Source organism: Sarcophilus harrisii, chromosome 3, assembly GCF_902635505.1.
Source record: "Sarcophilus harrisii chromosome 3, mSarHar1.11, whole genome shotgun sequence".
Taxonomy (NCBI): Eukaryota; Metazoa; Chordata; class Mammalia; order Dasyuromorphia; family Dasyuridae; genus Sarcophilus; species Sarcophilus harrisii.
The window spans coordinates 578664308-578682899 of NC_045428.1; the positions used below are offsets into that span (position 1 = coordinate 578664308).

General features: G+C 41.6%; 1 protein-coding gene across 4 annotated transcripts in view; it reads right to left on the bottom strand.

Moving 5' to 3' along the window:
- KCNAB2 (potassium voltage-gated channel subfamily A regulatory beta subunit 2) overlaps positions 1 to 2233 on the bottom strand; it is a 133269-nt gene extending 131036 nt beyond the window's left edge. For 2 of the 4 annotated variants that reach the window (XM_031963757.1, XM_031963756.1), the window contains exon 1: positions 1229 to 2233. The gene's annotated coding sequence lies outside the window, so the exon portion shown is untranslated. The remainder of the gene's footprint in view (positions 1 to 1228) is intronic. The other 2 variants (XM_031963758.1, XM_031963759.1) reach the window with 2 other exon arrangements.
- Between the last annotated feature and the right edge of the window lie 16359 nt (positions 2234 to 18592).

An 18592-nucleotide genomic window follows, 5' to 3' on the forward strand; every position in this document is an offset into this window, starting at 1 on the left:
AAAGAGGAGGAAAGAGAGTGAAGGGCAAAATGGTGAGAAAGAGAGAGGTAAGGGAAAAGAGAAAGGGGAAAGATGGGTTAAGAGAAAGAGAAATAGAGAAAGACAAAAAGTGGGAGAAAGAGGGAAAAAAAGAAGAAAAGAGGGAAAATGGTGAGAAAGAAAGAAAAAGAAGGAAGGGGAGACAGAGAAAGAGGAAATATGGGGTAAGAGAGAAAGAAGGAAATGAAGAGATGAGAAGAAAGGAAAAGGGAAGGGGAAGGTAGAAAGAATGAAAGAAGAAAAGAAAGATGAGGGGAGAGGAAAGAAGAAAATAGATGGAGAGAGAAATATGGAGAGGGAGGGAGAGGAAAAGGAAAAGATGATGGATGAGAGAGATAGGTAGAAAAGACGAGGGAAGGGTGGAGGAAGAGAAAGAAAAGAATAGAGAAAAGAAGAGTAATAGGAAAAGAGAAAGGACAGAGAGATAAGGGAGGAAAAGAAGGAGAAACAACAGAGAAAGAAAGATGGGATGGAGCAAGAGTAAAAAAAAATAAAAAAAGAAATCTCTCTCTCGACACTGGTGCCTCCACTTAGGTGAAGCCAGCTCAGTGTCATGGAAACGCCTGGGGATTTACCAGCTGCACACAAACACCGCACTGTGGAATGAGACTTTTTACACTTTTTTGTGTTTAGGCGTTTCCTTTGTGAAACTGAAACCCTGGCCATGCACACAAACTGTCAGTTTATTTCTGTAACCTACAGGAAATAAAAAACAAAAAGACACCTTCAGTCCCCCCAAAGGGGGGAAAACAATTCCCCCAGATCTTTCATTAACGGTTAACCACGGGGATCCCTTGTCAACGGGTTCTAAATTCAATGAATATTTTTTTTTTGGCTTCCTTCGTGTTAGGGAGAACCAGCCAGCTTGCCCCCAAATTATGCCCCCCTCCTCACGTCGATACTCCCCGGGACCTTAGGCTACAGCTAGACAAGCTCAGCTTCCTTCCAAGGAAAACGCACACATGCATGTAGACGCCTCTCTCACGCAGGTCCCCCCTCCTCCCCACCCTCCACCCCACCGCACTGCATCTGCTCAGCAGGGAGCCAGGCTGCCTGCAGCAGGAGACCTGGACCGAGAACCGAAGCGGACAGCTCCCCCAGAGGGACCGAGAACCGAAGCGGACAGCTCCCCCAGAGGGACCGAGAACCGAAGCGGACAGCTCCCCTAGAGAACCCAGCACCCACCTACCTTGCCCCGGATCCTCAGAGGAAGCAGAGATCGCTCTCTCCCCTCGGCTAACTTGGACCAGGGATTATGCAGTGGGCAAAGGGACAAACCCCAAGCTGCTGGAATGGAGGTCCGGAGGGGAAACAGAGGGAACAGTCCCCTCTCCCTTCGGCAGCGATGGAGAGCAGCAGAGATCAGTCCCACAATACAGTCTCGGCTCGGCTTCTTTCCTATCCCATTCCCTTCTCGGGCTGTGTCGAAACAGAAGGGAGGGGGTTGAGAAAAAGCTGATCAGCCTCCTCACCACCAGGCAGGGAATCACTTAACTGAGCTGAGGAAGGGGGGCAACCTAAGGGAGCCCTCTTAATTAGGACTGCAGCAAATCGGGCCGCGCTGCGGCCGCCGCTGTCCAGTCCTGACTCAGCAAGTCCGAGGTCGCTAGCCCAGGAAGTGGGCAGTTAAGCGCGCCGGGGTCCGCATTTGAACCCAGAAGCCGGACTGCCCCAGGAGCTGGGATGAGCCCACGGTCCCCGGCTGCTGCAGAGCGGAGCAGGCTTTAACCGTGTAGGTCCTGCAGAGGGAGCAGGGGCCCGTTTTCGCGGCCGCCTTCCCCTGGCTCCGCTTGGCGCCCGACTGCTGACCGCAGCCTTTCCACGGTAATCTCCGCTAGTTCCCGCACAGGGGGCTCTTCCCCGGGCCCTTTCCCAAGAAATGCCTGCCACCAACCCCGCCCCCAAGCTACAGTTCCTCCAGGAGGGAGCCTTGTGCCCCCTCCATTTCCCCACAAACAGACCCGATAACGAATTCAGACTGACGGGCCACACGTGGCCCAGGGGGGCCCAACATGGACGTTACCTTGTATTTACTTTGCACGTAGTCTAGAGAGGGGGCTGGCTCTAGAATTCGGAGGACTTGCCTCCCACACAGACAGGAGTACGGCCCAGGACAAATCATCGAAGCTTTCTATATTCTAGGCAAGGTTCTTAATCCTTGTGTTCCATGGACCCCCTTTTGTAAATCCAGTGAAATTTATGGATCTCTCTCTCAGACTATTTTTTAAATAAATGCACAAAATACACAGGATCACAAAGGTAAACAATTATTTTGAAATAGTTATCAAATGTCTTTTTTTTTTTTTTTAAAGGTCACACCAAACAAAAATCAATTCCACAGCCTTCTGGAATTAAGGACCCCAGTAATAAGTTGTAGAGAAAGTACCAATCCACATTGTTAGAGGGAATTCCTTTCTCATTGAAATCACAGCTCATTTCCTCCCTTCCCCCCCAATCTAACTGGTATCTATTTGTATGTGTACAAGTTACTCCTCCCCATTAGAATGAAAAGTCCTCCAGGGCAAGAAATAGCTCATTGCTGTTTCCAGCTCAAATTAAGCATCTAAGAAATGCTTGCTATCTGGTTGATTCTCCCAAACCTGCTTCTCCGAAGCAGTCAGTGATGACTTAAGGAGCTGGTTCATGGGCCTGGAGGGAGGTCTGACTGGCACTTCTCCAGGGCAAAGGGTATATTTGCCATGGCTCTCCAGGCTGGTCTTTAGCTCTTTCCTGCTCCTCATTTTCCTTCCCCTACAAGTACTGTATTCTTCTCAGTGAGCCAATTGTTTGGACCAATCATTCTCATGCTGATCTGGTTTTTCTTGACCTCTAGGATCCTGGAGAGATCAATTCTCTGGTCTGGGCCCAAACCTAACAAACTTGCTGACAACTACATAATCCCAAACACGCTGGGTTTCTGAAAGGAAGCCCAGCCCCAAGCTTATGGGGCACTCTATATTGCCTAATCATAGGATATTTGAAGTTGATTTTGTGAACAAATTTAATAAAGAGCCTTTGTGCTTTTATATTAGAAGTTAGAATTAATACCAGAATACCATGGGTGGGTTCCTTTGCTACCTGGGATATGAAAACCACAAGTCTGACCACTTCCCTTCCTTCTTCACATACTTTGAATGGTTCCCTATTATCTTTAGGACAAAGTCTCTAGTTCTCTGTATAACATTTAAAGGCTCTCATTGTCTAATCCCAACTGATTTTTCCTGACATTGCTTAGATTTCTGATTCCCCCCCACTCTCCATGTCCACCCAAGGGGCATTATTACCACTTATCCTGACTCATGTCTTGTCACCGGACTGGAGGAGAGAATGAGGCTGCTGACTTTGCACAGCTCGGCCTTTCTTAAATCCAATTCACTTTCAAGTCAAGATATCACAATCCCCATGTCACTGGTCTTCTTTGAGGATGAAAGGCAAACAACAGCAATGTCTGCCAGACCAGACCATAACTCAGCATGGACTCCATCCTACTCCTGGACTCCAACTCAGCATGCTAACTACCACCTCCAGGTCTTTGCACAGTCGGATACCTAGCCTAGAATGTATTCCCTTCTCCCCTCAGCCAATCACATTCCTTCAAAGTTCTCAGTGTTCCCTTTTATACAACTCTCCTAACTCTCCCCTCCCATTATTATAATTCTCTCTTTCCTCAAATTACCTTGTATTCACTTGTCTATGTACATGTAGCATCCCCCATAAGAATATAATTTCTTTGGGTACAGAGCCCATTTTTTTCTTTGTATCTCTAGCATCTAACATAGTAGGGATAGGGAATAAGCATTTATAGAGCACCTACTATTTGCCAGATCCTGTGATAAGCACTTTTTACATACATTGTCTCATTTGATCCGATAGGGAATAAGCATTTATAGAGCACCTACTATTTGCCAGATCCTGTGATAAGCACTTTTTACATACATTGTCTCATTTGATCCGCACTACAACCCTGGGAGGTAAGTACTATCGTTATCCTCATTTAAGTTGAGGAAACTGAAACAAATGGTTTAAGAGACCCAAGGTCACTTAGCTTATAGGATTCTGAGGCCACATCTGAACTTGGACCTTCCTGTTCCAGGCTCAGTGCTCCATTCATTGTGCCACCAGCTTCCTGATCCATAGCAAACACATAACGAACGTTCACTTCATTGAGTTCCATAAGCTTACTGTCTCCTTTTTGAGATATCAAAGTGGATAGTGGAGAGAGCGTTGGCCTTGGAAGTCAGCAAGGACTTGATTTGACTCCCTCTGTAGATAATTCAGGGCTTGATCATGGGAAAATTCGCTTAATTTCAGATTCCGCATCAGTATTTTAAACCTGTAGGACTCGGCTCACGGGTTGTTGGGAAAGATCAAACCAGAATCTATCTGCTTTGTAGGCCTTAAGACAGTATAATGATGATTTTAATAATTATAATTATCAACCACAAATAAGACTCAAATAATTATGATGATAAAGATAATTTACCCAGCATCTTTCTCTAGGGATCTTACAGCATTTCCTAGCCTACTTATCCTAATAACACACATTTATTTTTGCTTAGTGTTCATAGAGTTATACTGTATCATGCTCAGAGATAATAATAAGGAGCATTTCTATAGCATTTAAAGGTTTGTGAAACACCTTATAGATGCTATCTCATTGATCCTCACAACCTTTTAGAGGAAGTGCTATTTTTATCTTTATTTTATGGATGAGGAAGCCCAGGCAGAATGTTCCATTACATGAGTAGTAAAGTATCTGAGGGGGGATTTGAATTCAGGTCTTTTACTCTAGGCCCAGGGCTCTATTCACTGCCCCATCTAGATAGATCTGAATTCCATTTTGTAGAAGGGAAATCTCAAGTCCAGAGGCTCCTTCTAACAGTTGGGCTATGACAACATGCTTCTCCGCATGCCATCCGACATATCAATGAAAAGCCTAAGAACAGAAGCTAGGCACCTTATCTTTGAAGTCAGCTGCTGCAGTCCCGCTGGCTTGAGGTGTGCACCTACATTTGGGGTAAGCCCTCACAGCAGCGACCTGGCATCCTAACCAGTTTAGGCCACAGGTCTGGAGCCCCAGGACTTACAAGGGTAGCCGGCTATGGACCTGGCAAATCTTTTAATTGTCCTTAACCCCTTGGACAGGAGGGCTCCCGCCGGTCTGCTGAGCTGTCTCGACACACATAATCAAGCTGATCGATAAAGTAACCCAGAGGAATGAGCTGGTCTGGAAGCAGCCTGCTCAGCTGCTAAAGTCTAGCTCTCAAAATGAGAACGGTTGCTTTGTCTTTACAAGCATGTAGCAGGTGTGACCAGAAAGAAGGCCTATTCGGACTGATCTTCCGCTTCCAATTACAGTGGGAAGTAAATTGGTCCTAGTCTTAGACTTCATAGGAGAGATAAATATACAGAAAGCTGGCTGAATTTCACAGATCAGCAGTATTTCTTTCCCCCCTCAACCTGGACCCCCTCCATCTCCCTGGAAGAGCTAGGCTTTTTATATGCATTCATTTTCCTCAAATGTGCCCATGACCGTGACAAACTCCATTATCTCTATCTGAAAAAGGAAATCATAGAGTCAAAACTGGAGGCGTAAGCCTGAAATCACCAGTACAACAACAATCTAATACCTCACATCAATCTATAATGAACCAACTCCACTTTACATTATGCTTCACTCTCAAAACCCTTGCTTTCTTGTTCTCTTGCTGATCATTCCTTGTCAAAAGCCAGAACAGAATTACTTCTCTCATCAATCTTCATTGCTCTTTACGTGTTGCTGAATGGATGGGGAGGATCTAATGAAAATTTGCTGACCCAGCCCACTACAAATTTATGTAACATAACCTCAACTGGGTCCTCACTGCAGGAAGACAAACATCGTATTCATTCCTAATCAATTTGTTATTCCACTCTCCACAGCAGCTGTTCTAGACCTTCTCTCTTCAAACCTCCCACAGTATCTGGCCTTTGCCTCAAACTTTACCAAAAAAAAAATTAAGAACATTTGCTGAAAGTTCCTCCTTCTCCTCGACTCATCTCATATTCCATTCCCCTTCTACTCCTTCAGTCCATTCTTGGACAAAGAAGCAGTCTTTTTTCTTTGCTAAAGCCAATTCCTCTTTATGGACCCTTGATTTTATTCCCTCCCATCTTTTATGGCAGCTCCCCTTCCATTCTGCCCCATTTCATCCCCATTCTCTTTTATTTTCAACCTCTTCCTATCTAGTGATTCCTTCCTAACTTCCTATAAACTTGATCATGATCCTGCTCTCTTATCTTTACAAAACTCTCCCTTGATCCAATATCTAGCCACCATCCTATATACCTCTATTTCTCTTCTTGGCTAACCTTGAGAAAGTCATCTACAGTGAATATCTCTATGTCTTCTTCACTCTTTTAAACCCTTTGAAATCTGGCTTCTGATATCATCATTCAATTGAAACTGCTCTTCCAAAGTTACCAATGGATTCTTAACCAAATCAAATGGTCTTTTTGCAATCTTCATCCTTCTGGAAATCTCTTTCACCTTTTACACACCTGATCTCCTCCTAGATTGTACACCTCTCCAGGCTTTCATGATGCTGCTCTCTCCTGGTACCCATGTCTGACTTCTCCCTTCTTTTTTGTTGCATCTTTACCCAGGTCAAGTCCACTAACCATGGGTGTCTGCCAAAGCTCTGTCTCAGGTTCTGCTTTTATTTTCCTTCTACACTATTTTGCTTGTTTGATCTCATCAGCTCTCACTATCTCAATCATCACCTCTATGCAGATGACTCTCAGCTCTATATATCTAGCCTTTACCTCTGTCTTGAGTTCTAGTATTATAGCATCAACTGCCTGGATGTCTTCTAGGCATCTCAAAATCAACATATCCAAAACAACTCGCTATCCTTCTTCCCCCAGCTCTTCCTAACTTTGTTATTGTCTAAGTCATCACCATCTTCCATGACCAAGGCTCAAAAACAAATTTTCATTTTTGACTCCTTACTCACTCCACTTCTAATCTGTTGCCAAGACTTGTCATTTCTATTTTCACAATATCTCTTGCATATGTTCCCTCCTTTCTACCCACACAGCCTCACCTTAATTCTGGTCCTGATCACCTTTCCCCTCGAACTCCTGGCGAATCCTAACTGGTTCTCTGCCTTAAATTTCTCCTCACTCCAACTGATCCTCTGCTCCCATGACACAGATCTGACCATGTCACCCTTAGCGTAGCCCTACTCAACAAACTCCACTGGATTCATTCATCTCTAATCAATTTGTTATTCCACTTTCCACAGCAGCTGTTCTAGACTTTCTCTCTCTCTTCAAACCTCCCACAGTATCTTTCTCCGCATCTTCTTGGCCTAGGGACTTTGCCTCAAACTTAGCCAAAAAAATCAAGAATATTTGCTGAAAATTCCTCCTTCTCTTCAACTCATATTATTACTCATCTCATATTCTGTTCCCCACAAATCTTCTTCTTCTCCAGGGTCAAACATAAAGTCTTCTCTTTGGCACTGAGCTCTTCCTGCCTTTCCAGCCTTCTCACTCTGCTCCCCTCCACACACTCTGTGATCTAGCTACAAGGTCTGATTTGGGGGTAACTTGAATGTGACACTCCATCTCCCATTTATGGCTTTTTTGCCCTGGTGGCTCCCTATGCCTGATGCTGCCTCTTCATTTTCCTGACTTCTTTCTAAAACTCAACTGAAACCCCATCTTCTATAAGAAGCTGGCCTCCATCTCCCTCACTATGTGCCTTCCCTTCCCATATCTGCTCTGAATCTATCTTTCATGTGTCCAGTTATTTACACCTTTTCTCTTTCATTAGAATGCCCTCCCTGAGGGCAGGGACTTTGCTTTTTTTTGTATCTCCAGCCTGTGGCACAGTGCCAGGGACATTTAAAAAATTCTCAGTCATTTGACAGACTGACTGACTGCTTCCCAAGACCAACATCAGAAACAACGGCTGCCCTATGCCCAGAGATCCACTCCTGGGGCCCGGCTTGTGGACCTCTAAAAGCAAGTAACCCACTTTCCCATTGCTGGTACCAGCCTTCCAATGGGATTTATGGCCGGTGACCAGGAGAGAAAAGAGATTATGAGGAACAAAACAGGAGTAGCTGAAGCAAATCCCAGAGGGCAGCAGGTTCCCTTGAGATCGGCACACCTGGAGCCACAGCCTCAGAGTCAAAACAACTCAGTGCCAAATGCTTTCCACAGGAGGCACAGTGAGTTCTGACAAGCTGCTGCCCTCCATCCTCAGTCTTCTATGTGGAGCTGGGCGGTCACAGGACGGATCAAACCCCATGGAAATAGACTCCAAGATGGTGAAAGTGGGAAAAGCACAAGCACTTAGATGATGAAAGGCCCCTAAAGTTTGGAGGATCATTATTTGACCCCCTTTGTCTTTCAAGAGATCTTCCCAAGATTGCACAGGAGGAAGCTTCAGAGGCAGGATGGGAAACTTGGTCCCCTCTGATGCTAGCACCAGTGCCCTTTCCATCCTCCTGTGTTTCCTGGGCATCTAGTCCAATCATTTTATTTGACAATGTGACTTATCCAAGGTCATACAAGCAGTGGGGGGCAGCAGGTGGGAAACTGAATCAGTTCTAGACGCTGCCCTCTCTACACTGCAAAACCACCATTTATGTATTTAGCACCTTAGGCTTTGCAAATGCTTTGCAGACATTATCCAGTTGATCCTTATGGCTCTCTATAGTGGTAAATGTCACGGGAATTATCAGCCCAATTTTATAGATGAGATTGAGGTAAGAAAAATTAAATGACTTGGCCATGGCCAGGCACATCTGGTAAATGTCTGATGAGCACAGGCCATCTCACTTGATCGACTCTTTACCATGCCGTCTCTCTGTGGAAACTCCTGTTCTCCTGTGTGACTAAACTGACGATTCCCTTTGTCTCTATCATGTCCTTTGGCAGGATTTCTGAGGGACTTCTGTGTTTAGTAGTAACCCCCTTCTGGACAAGAGCCCTCTACATACCTGGAGGATGGGATATCTTCATATGCAGAATCCAGAGAGTCACTGGGATGCTGAGGAGGCGCCTGGGAAAGCCAAAGCAGCCTCTTTCTTTAATGCAGCCAGTTCCTCTTAACTCTCTCCTGTTAGCACGATACCTCAGGGACCACTGGTCCAAGGAGCAGACAAAGCGAGAAAGTCTAGCTGTTTATTCCCAAGAACACAACAGTGAACAACAGCAGCTCCCATTCCTTTGGAGGAAACAAAATTCTCAAGAGCTCCATATCCCCCTGTGCCTCAGTGTGTCCTGGGACCTCTAAGTTTCCGAGGGATCGAGAGTCACGAGCAGACTTTTTTCTCCCTGTCTCCTTGAAATGTTAAGTCTAGAAATGAGAGAACGATTGCTGTCGTTCAGTAGAAAGATGGAAAGGCCTTTTGCTTGTTAATGGCACCAACTTAAACACAACAATACCAACAACACGGCCATTGGTTTTATTGCTTCATGGACGAACGCAGCTTGTATTTCTAGTAGATGCAGCCCGATTGGCTGTGGGAATGGTGTGTTTGGGGGCTGCCCGGACAACAGTCTAGCTCTGGGTCACCGGACATGGCATTGCCCTGCATTTCAGGAATGGGGCTCAGGGAGAGAAAAAGCTTGCAGTCAAGAGATGAGTGTCACGTCTGAAGAACAACAAAGGGGGATCACAGAGTCGCTGGGTCAGAGGGTACAGAGGGTCAGAGGCGAGCAAGGAAAGGTGAGAAGGGGCCAAATATTAAAAGTCAAACAGAGGATTTTGTATTTGATCTCAATACCACCAAAGCTCCTTTATAGAAGGCTCGGGTTTCCTACTCTTCATTTCCCAGAGGCAGCTCTGCTTGGGAACAACATGTCCCCTCGATAGGGACCGTGCAATGGAGCTATTCTCTCTTTCCAGGTTCTTTCTGTGTATTAGCTTCCCTCATTCAATGTAACCTCCTTGAGGGGAGAAACTGTCTTTCTTTTTAATTATATCCTCAGTGCTTTGCACAGTCCTGGCACAGAGTGTATACTTATTCAATAAACATTTAGTAATTGGTCCTGTTGGTAATAGAGAACTAATAGACTTTATCATATAATATAACAAAATGATTTAATTAATAATATAATAATAATAAATAACAGCTAGTATTAATATAGGATTTTAATGTTTGGAAAGTAATTTACAAATATTATCTCGTACTATTTCTCCATTTTACAGATGGGGTAACTGAGGCAGGCAGAGGTGAAGTGACTTGCTCAGGGTCACATAGCTTTTTACAAAGCCTTTTTACAAGGCTTTTGCTTGTATCCCCAGAGCTGTGCTAAGGCACAGCATCTGGCAGGTAGCAGTTACTTAATAAGTGCTTACTGACCGACAATGGAAATAATTTTGTCTGTATCCCTTGCACCAAGTAGAATGTCTTAGCTAGGTCCTAATTAAATGCTTACTGGAATGGAAAGCAATGGCTGGAACATAGTAGATACTGGATAAACGCTCTTGGAGAAGCCAGATTTGGCAGCAGGATCAGATTCCCTTCTCGCTGTCCCTAAAGAACCTCCATTTAATTCCAAGGATGAATATTAACTATCAAAAAATCTCAAGTCAGCGGAGTATCTTAGGATGTGGCTTCCTATAACAGCACTTTCAAAAAAAGATGATGATGATGATGATGATGGGGGAGTGGGAAGAAAAAAAGGAGGGAGCGAAAACTCACTGTCAGATAATACTGTGCCAGGATGCCATTATGACTTCATTCCCTTAATCAAGTCTTGCAAAGAACATGTGGACTCATCAGATTTTTGGCATTTCCCTTTCATCCACTGCTCCAACAGTCTCTGGCCACCAAAGCAAAGACCAGAGCTTCAACAGGCGGCCCATCGACTCTCCTTCATCAGTACATCAGCTACAGATGCTTCAGAGGTATTTTTAGTCCCCAAGAAACCTGCTCTACGTCAAGAAAATGAAGGTGAAGCAAGTTGGCTTTTCTGATTCTCTGGGATGGCTTCCTGAAGTGGGAGCTTGGAGGCACGATTTCTAATTGGGAAGACGAAAAGGGGAGCTTGCTATAATAATAAAAGCTGACAGTTTAAGGGTTTAGAGAATGCTTTGTGTATGCTATTTCTTTGACCTTCCTGATGAGTCGATGAGTTACGGGGACTTTTTATGCTTAATTTTTTGTGCAGCCCGGATCTATGATTGCATCAATGTAGGGGAACTCCCTCTGTGGAAATCCCCTCCATCTAGGTATGCTCACAACTTGACTAGAATTTGTTCTTTTTAAAGAATTCCTTGGGTAGCAGAGACAGGTCATGCAATTTATTTGCCCACTATCACAGCTAGTATGGGACAGAAGCAATACTTCAACCCAGATCCCTCCTGATTCCATGGCCAATCCTCTCTCTACTATATTATAATACCCTCATTTTAGTGGTGAGTAAGCCCAAACTCAGCGACAAGTACTGAATGAGTCCACAACCCTCAGTAGATGTGTGGCTTAGCTTTGCTTAATTTTTTTCTACCTCTACTTTTCATTCTTTGTTAAGGGGATTGGGAATGGAGACAGATTGGAGGGAATGGAGAGGAAAGGAAGGAAACAGTCTTTATTAAAAACCTCCTGTGTGCCAACGTACTGTGCTAAGCTTTTTACAAACATCTCATTTGGTCCTCATGACATCTGGGAGGTAGTTACTATTATTATCCTCATCTTCCAGATGATGAAACAGGTAGACTGAAGTTAAGTGACTTGTCCAGGATCACACAAGATCATTTGTCTAGGATGACAACTCAGGTCTTCCTGATTCCAAGACTAGTTCTCTAACCACTACACCACTTGGCTGCTTCATAGGAGACAAGAGAAAGGAGATAGAGAAATATTTGGAAAGAAAGATAATGTGAAAAAAAAGACACAGTATCAATCTTTTTTTTTTTTTTTTTTTTTAATGTTGATGTGATTTGCCTATGGTCAAAAAGCTGCCATGTGGTAGTGGAAGGAGTTAGTTGACCCCGGGTCAGTCTGTGAACAAGTATTGATTAAGTACTTACTCTGTGCCAGGCTTTCCTAATTTTATGTCTAGAGGGTTTGTCACTAGTAAATACATACCTAGAAATATCTAAAAATATATATATATATATATATATATATATATATATATATATATATATATGTATATATATACTTATATATAAAAATATAAATAAAGGCACGACATTTTCTATCCAATTAAATCAGAATCAGGTTTTAAAACGTGAGAATATTTTTGGGGGGTTAATATGTATATATGATCTTATATGGATCTTCCTAGGATTCATTTAATTTTTTAATTTTTATTTTGGGAGACAATTTCAGGTAGAAGTACAGAGGTTCAGCCCCTGAAGGTTTGATCTGTACAGAAGCTTTGACTGGCTGCATTTCCTACATGGGCGGGTTCACTCCTCCTTAGACACCTGGCAGTCATCTCCCCCTATTCTTTATTCCTCAGGATTCACCATAACGGTGCTCTGGACTTAAGAGTGGCCACACGATCTGCTTCAGCCTTCCTGAAGCTCAGAACTCCTGAGCTCGAGCAATCCACCAGCCTCAGTCTCAGGCTCAGCTTCTAGCAGAAATTCCTGGTGTCAGCCACCATAACTGGCTTCAATTCAACTGAACAAATATTTAAGTACCCACTCTGTGCCAAAGGTGGAGCTATGGAGACCAAAGGAAACAATATTGGTTATTAAGAAGCGCAGCTCCTAACGCGTGGATACAAACTGTGCACAAAGAAAACACAAACTATTTTATTAAGTATCTTCAAGAGGGAGACTGTTGCCTAGGACAGGAGATCTCCCTTGAACTGCGAGCTTTGAAGACATCCTGAGATTCTTGAAGGAGTTAAGAAATTAGCTTTTCCGGAGCCCCAGTCCCACATCTCAAAGTAGACATCTACCTTCATAAGTAGCTACAATTAACCATAGTCAAAGGAAAATTCATGATCATCCCCTGTGAACCCACTTCTCCAATGAACTTTCTGATTTCTTTTTTTGTGGATGTTTAACATGTTATTTTATATTTCTTGCTTTTACATTATCTATGCTTCCCTCCCTCCTCCGAGAATCATCCCTTTTTATAAGAGAGAATTTAAAAAGTAACTTGGAAAAAAATGCTTGCAACAAGTTTCAGAGTAAAGTGAGCAAAAATAGAAAAAAATATATACGATAACAACAGAGAGAGATAACTTGGAAACACTTGAGAATTCTGATATTGATAATGATAAAGAATGAGTCCAGAGGCCTAAAGATAAAACATTCTTTTTACCTACTGTCAAAATGTTGATGAACTTCAAGTTATAATAAAGATAAAAGTCTTGTTGTATCCAAGACATAAAACAAGCTGATTCAATTTATGAGACTAAGAGTCATTCCCCAATAAATAAACAGCAAAATGATATGAGTGAGCAGTTCCCAAGGAAAAAATCTGGGCTATCAAAAACCATGTTCAGAAAATGTATTTAACATGATTGCACATATTCTATGTCAGATTGATTGTTATCTTGGGGAGAGAGAAAATGGGGGAGAAAAATCTATAATTCAAAATCATATAAAATGAATACTGAAAGCTACAGAATTGGAAAAAATAAAATACTATTTGTGAAAAAAAATAACCATGTTGAAAATGCTTTAAATATATTAGAGGAATGCAAATTAAAGTAAACTTAATGTTCCACTTCACATCTATTAGACTGACAAAGATGACACCCCCCCCCCCAAATGACAGATGTTTCATGAAGGGCTTGTGGGAAAACAGGCATCCAAGCACAATTCAGAGATATTGTGGATTTTTTCCAGACTACTTCAGTAGAATGAATCACATGAATTTTTTTGATCTCTCAATGCACATAAAATTATATTTATATTATGTTGTATACATATCTTAATTAAGAACTACTTTACTGTTAAAAAGGTTAACCAGCATGTGAGTCTTCAGTGAGTTGTAATCTTTTTGCTGGTGGAGTGCCTCAATGCCAATGGTTGTTAACTAATCAGGGTGGCAGTTGCTAAAGGGTGCTAAAGGTCTATGGCAATTTTGTAAATTAAAACAACAATGAAGTCTGCTACATCTATCAACTCTTTCTTTTACCTGAACACTTAGAAGCCAATGTAAGGTTATTAATTGGCCTAATTTCCATATTGTTGTGTGTCAGGAAATTAAGAGGCCCAAGGAGAGAGAAGGAGATAAAGGAAGACTGGTCAATGAAGCCTTCAGAAAATATATAACATTAATTCCCTTATCTTACATGACTATGGTTCATGGAGCACTAAAACAATCACTAAAACATCAAAGAACACTAATTATAGATCACCATGACAAATGACAATTCTACCTAAATTAGTCTACTTGTTCAGTGCCACGTCAATCAAAAAAACTATTTTACAGGATTAGAAAAAAAGTAATAAAAATTCATCTGGAAGAACAAAAGGCCAAAAATACCCAGGGAATTAATGGGAAAAAAAACCCCAAAGGACAGTGGCCTGACAATACTAGACCTAAAACTCTATTACAAAGCAGCAGTCATCAAAACCATATGGTACTGGCTAAGAAATAGAGTGGTGGTTCAGTGGAATGACACAATAATCAATGGCTATAGAAACATAGTCTGATTAGTTAACAACCATAAGCATAGAGGCACACTCCACCAGCAAAAGAATTACAACTCACTAAATTACAACTCACTAAAGACTCAGATGCTCATTAGCCTTTTTTTTTTAACAATAAAGTATTTTTAATTAAGATATGAATACAACATAATATAAATATAATTTTATGTGCATTGAGATCAAAAATTCATGTGATTCACTCTACTGAAGTAGTCTGGAACAGAATCCACTAGTATAGTTTGATAAACCCCTAAACTCTACTTCTGGGATAAGAACTCACTATTTCACAAAAACTGCTGGGAAAACTGAAAAATTATAGGTCAGAAACTCAGCACAAACCTACAAATCATACCCCACACCAAATAAGATCAAAATGGTTACATGATTTAGGTATAAAGAGTGATACTATAAGCAAATTTGGAAGGCAAGGGATAGTTTACCTATTGGATCTTTGGAGAAGGGAGGAATGTATGACTAAATAAGAACTAGAGAACTTTATGAAGCACAAAATAGACAACTTTGATGATATTAAATTAAAAAGTTTTTGCACAAACAAAACCAATGTAGCCATGGTTAAAAGAGAAGCAGAAATTGAGGAAAAAATTTTGCACCAGTGTCTCTGATTAAGGCCTCATTTCTAAAATATATAAAGGACTGGGTCAAATTTATAACAACATGGCATTTCCCAATTGATAAAGGGTCAAAGGATATGAACAGATAATTTTCAGATGAAGAAATTAATGCCATCTATAGCCATATGAAAAACTACTCTAAATCACTATTGATTAGAGAAATGCAAATTAAAATGACTTCCCACTTCTCAAATTGTCTAAGATGGCAGGAAAAGATAATGATAAAGGTTGGAAGGGATATGAGAAAAATGGAATACTAATACATTGTTGGTGGAGTTGTGAAATGATCTGATCATTCTGAAGAACAATTTGGAACTATGTCCAAAGGGCTATTAAATTGTGCATATCCTTTGATCCAGCAGCGTTTCTCTATATCCCAAAGAAATCCTAAAAGAGGGACAAGGAATCCCATGTGCAAAAATGATTAGAGCAGCTCTTTGTGTGGTGGCAAAGAACTGGAAAATGAGTAGATGCCATCAACTAGGGAATGGCTGAATAAATTATGGTATATGAAAGAAATGGAATATTAATTACTGTTCCATAAAGAAATGATGAACAGGCTGATTTTAGAAAAGCCTGGAAAGATTTACATGAACTGATGCTGGGTGAAACAAACAGAACCAGGAAAACACTGTACATGGCAACAGCAAGACTGCAATGATCAACTGTGACAGACTTGGTTCTTCTCATCTGTTCAGTGATTCAAGGCAACCCAATAAACTTTGGATGGAAAATGCCATCAGAGAGAGAATTATGGAGACGGAATGTAAATCAATATATGCTATGTCACTTTAAAAAAATCTTTTTCTGGACATGCATATACATACTGTATTTAACTTATACTTTAACATATTTAACATGTATTGGTCAACCTGCCATCTGGGGGAGAGGGTGGGAGAAAGGAGGGGAAAAATTGGAACAAAAGGTTTTACAATTGTCAATGCTGAAAAATTACCCATGCATATAGCTTGTAAATAAAAAGCTATAATAAAAAAATCTTTTTCTTCTGTTTTTTCCTCCTATCAGAATTCATAAGGAAAAAGGTAAAAAAAAAAAAATAGGTTAAAAAAAAGAAATAGGTAAAAAAAAGACATGTACATGTATAACAAAAAATGTTTTTACATGGAATTGGGGAAAATAAACATTAAAAAACAGATCACCACAAGAGAGATAATAATAATGAAAGAATTTGAATTGTTATAAATGTGACAAAGGGACATATTGTGAACTCATGCTGTTGGAAAAATAGTGCCAATAGACTTACTTGAGGTGAGGTTACTGTAAACCTTCAATTTGTAAAAAACAAAACAACACAAAATCTGCTAAGCACAATAAAGCTGAGAGAAATAAAACAAGATGTGCTTGTCCTCGCAGATTGTTGGTGGGGCTGTGAATTAGTCTAGCCCTTGTGGAAGGCAATTTGGAACAAAACCAAGTATACCCTTTGACCCAGTTATACCACTACTAAGCCTCAACTCCAAAAGAGATCAAAGAAAGAATATATGTACAACATATTTATAGCAGCTATTTTCATGGCAACCTCAAATTGGAAACTAAGGAGGTGGGGGTAATGGTGTGTTCTCCAAATGGTCTAGAGCTAAACAAATCATGGTAGGTGAATATAATGGAGCATTATTGTACCGTGAGAAAAGATGAGACCATTTCAGAGGAAGCTAAGAATACTTCTGAGCCAAAGCTGAATAGAGTAAGTGGAAATGGAAGAAAAATGTATACAATAACATTAGAGAGAAAAATGATTCTGAAAGACTTGAGAATTCTGATAATGATAAATCATGAATCCAGAAGACCAGAGGATAAAACATCCCACTCATTTACTGGGAGAGGGGAAGAGCTCAAAATTCAGAGAGAGACATACATTCCGGACAGGGATAGTGTGGTCATTCGTTTTACTGAATCATTCAGCTATACATTGAAGGCTTTATTTTATTTAATCAAATTTTTTTTTGGGGGGGGGGAAGAAGTGAGGCAATTGGAGTTAAGTGACTTGCTCAGAGTCACACGGCTAGCAAGTGGTCTGAACTCAGGTCCTCCTGATTTTAGAGACAGTGCTCTATCCACTGTACCACCCAGTTGCCCCTACCACAGTCAGGTTTGATTATGGGCAGCACCAAGAGTACTAGACTTGAAGTCTGAAAATTCAGGATCAAATCCTGTTTCAGGCACTTTCTGTTGGGAAATCATAAGCTCTCTGTGCCTCTGTTTTCTCCTTTATGAAATGGGGTATCTTGGCTGGTGCAGTGGATAGAGCTTCGGCTCTTGAGTCAGGGGGACTGGAGTTCAAACCGGACTCAGACACGTTCTAGCTGTGTGACCTTGGGCACATCACTTAACCCTGACTGCCTTGCAAAAAAAAAAAAAAACTCAACAAAAATAAGAGAGGGTTGGATTCCATGGCCCCAAGATCTCTTCTAGCTCCAAATCTATGCTGAATTGGTTGTTTTTCTTTTTCCAACTGCATTGCTGTTGTCACTGTGACCACCTACCATCAGATGGCTCTGAGAGCTTACATGATCTCATAGGAACTAGACACTTAGGGAGGAAGGGAACCTGAGAGGCACCGAACTGGGCCCTTCACTTTACAGCTGAAGAGATTCAGCCAGGCGGTTAAGTGATTGTCCTAAGTGCTGGAGGTAGGAACTGAACCCTGGTGATCCTAACTCTCATGTCCAGTCCATTAGGCCTTGCTGAATTGGACAGGATTGATCTAAGTTCTTCTTTGCTCATGGCAGACATCATTTAATTCAAATTAACAAATTAATTTAATACTCTAAAAACAATTTAACAAATTGGATACTACTATGTGGGAAGAAATAATTTAGATTATGGACTAACACAAGCACAGAGTCTTTCAGGGCCTGGATTTTGGGGCTATTCACTCCTACTTTTCATGGCTGTATTCTCCCTGGGACATGAGATCTGTAGAGACAGGACCTGCTCAGTGTCCGAGAAGGAAGGAAGTTGTATAGCTTTTCAGAGTTCTCCACTTAGTGTTGCTTTTGTTCGGTGAAAAATGGTTTTTATTTTAATATCTTGAAAGGGGCCTACATCTCCATTGTTTTCCATCACCCCAATCTGTCACCCAGACAGCGGAGGCTTCAGATTATGTTGACCCTGGAGCTTAGTCCCTTGGGATCAATACAGGCTCCCCAAGAGAAAGCTGATTAAGTCATTTCTCTGTGGTTACTAATCTAAGCGTCAGAAAGAAACCAATTCTTAGTCATCCCCAGAATCCCACAATGTAAGTTGGGAGGGTCCTCGAGGTCATCAAGGTTAACCC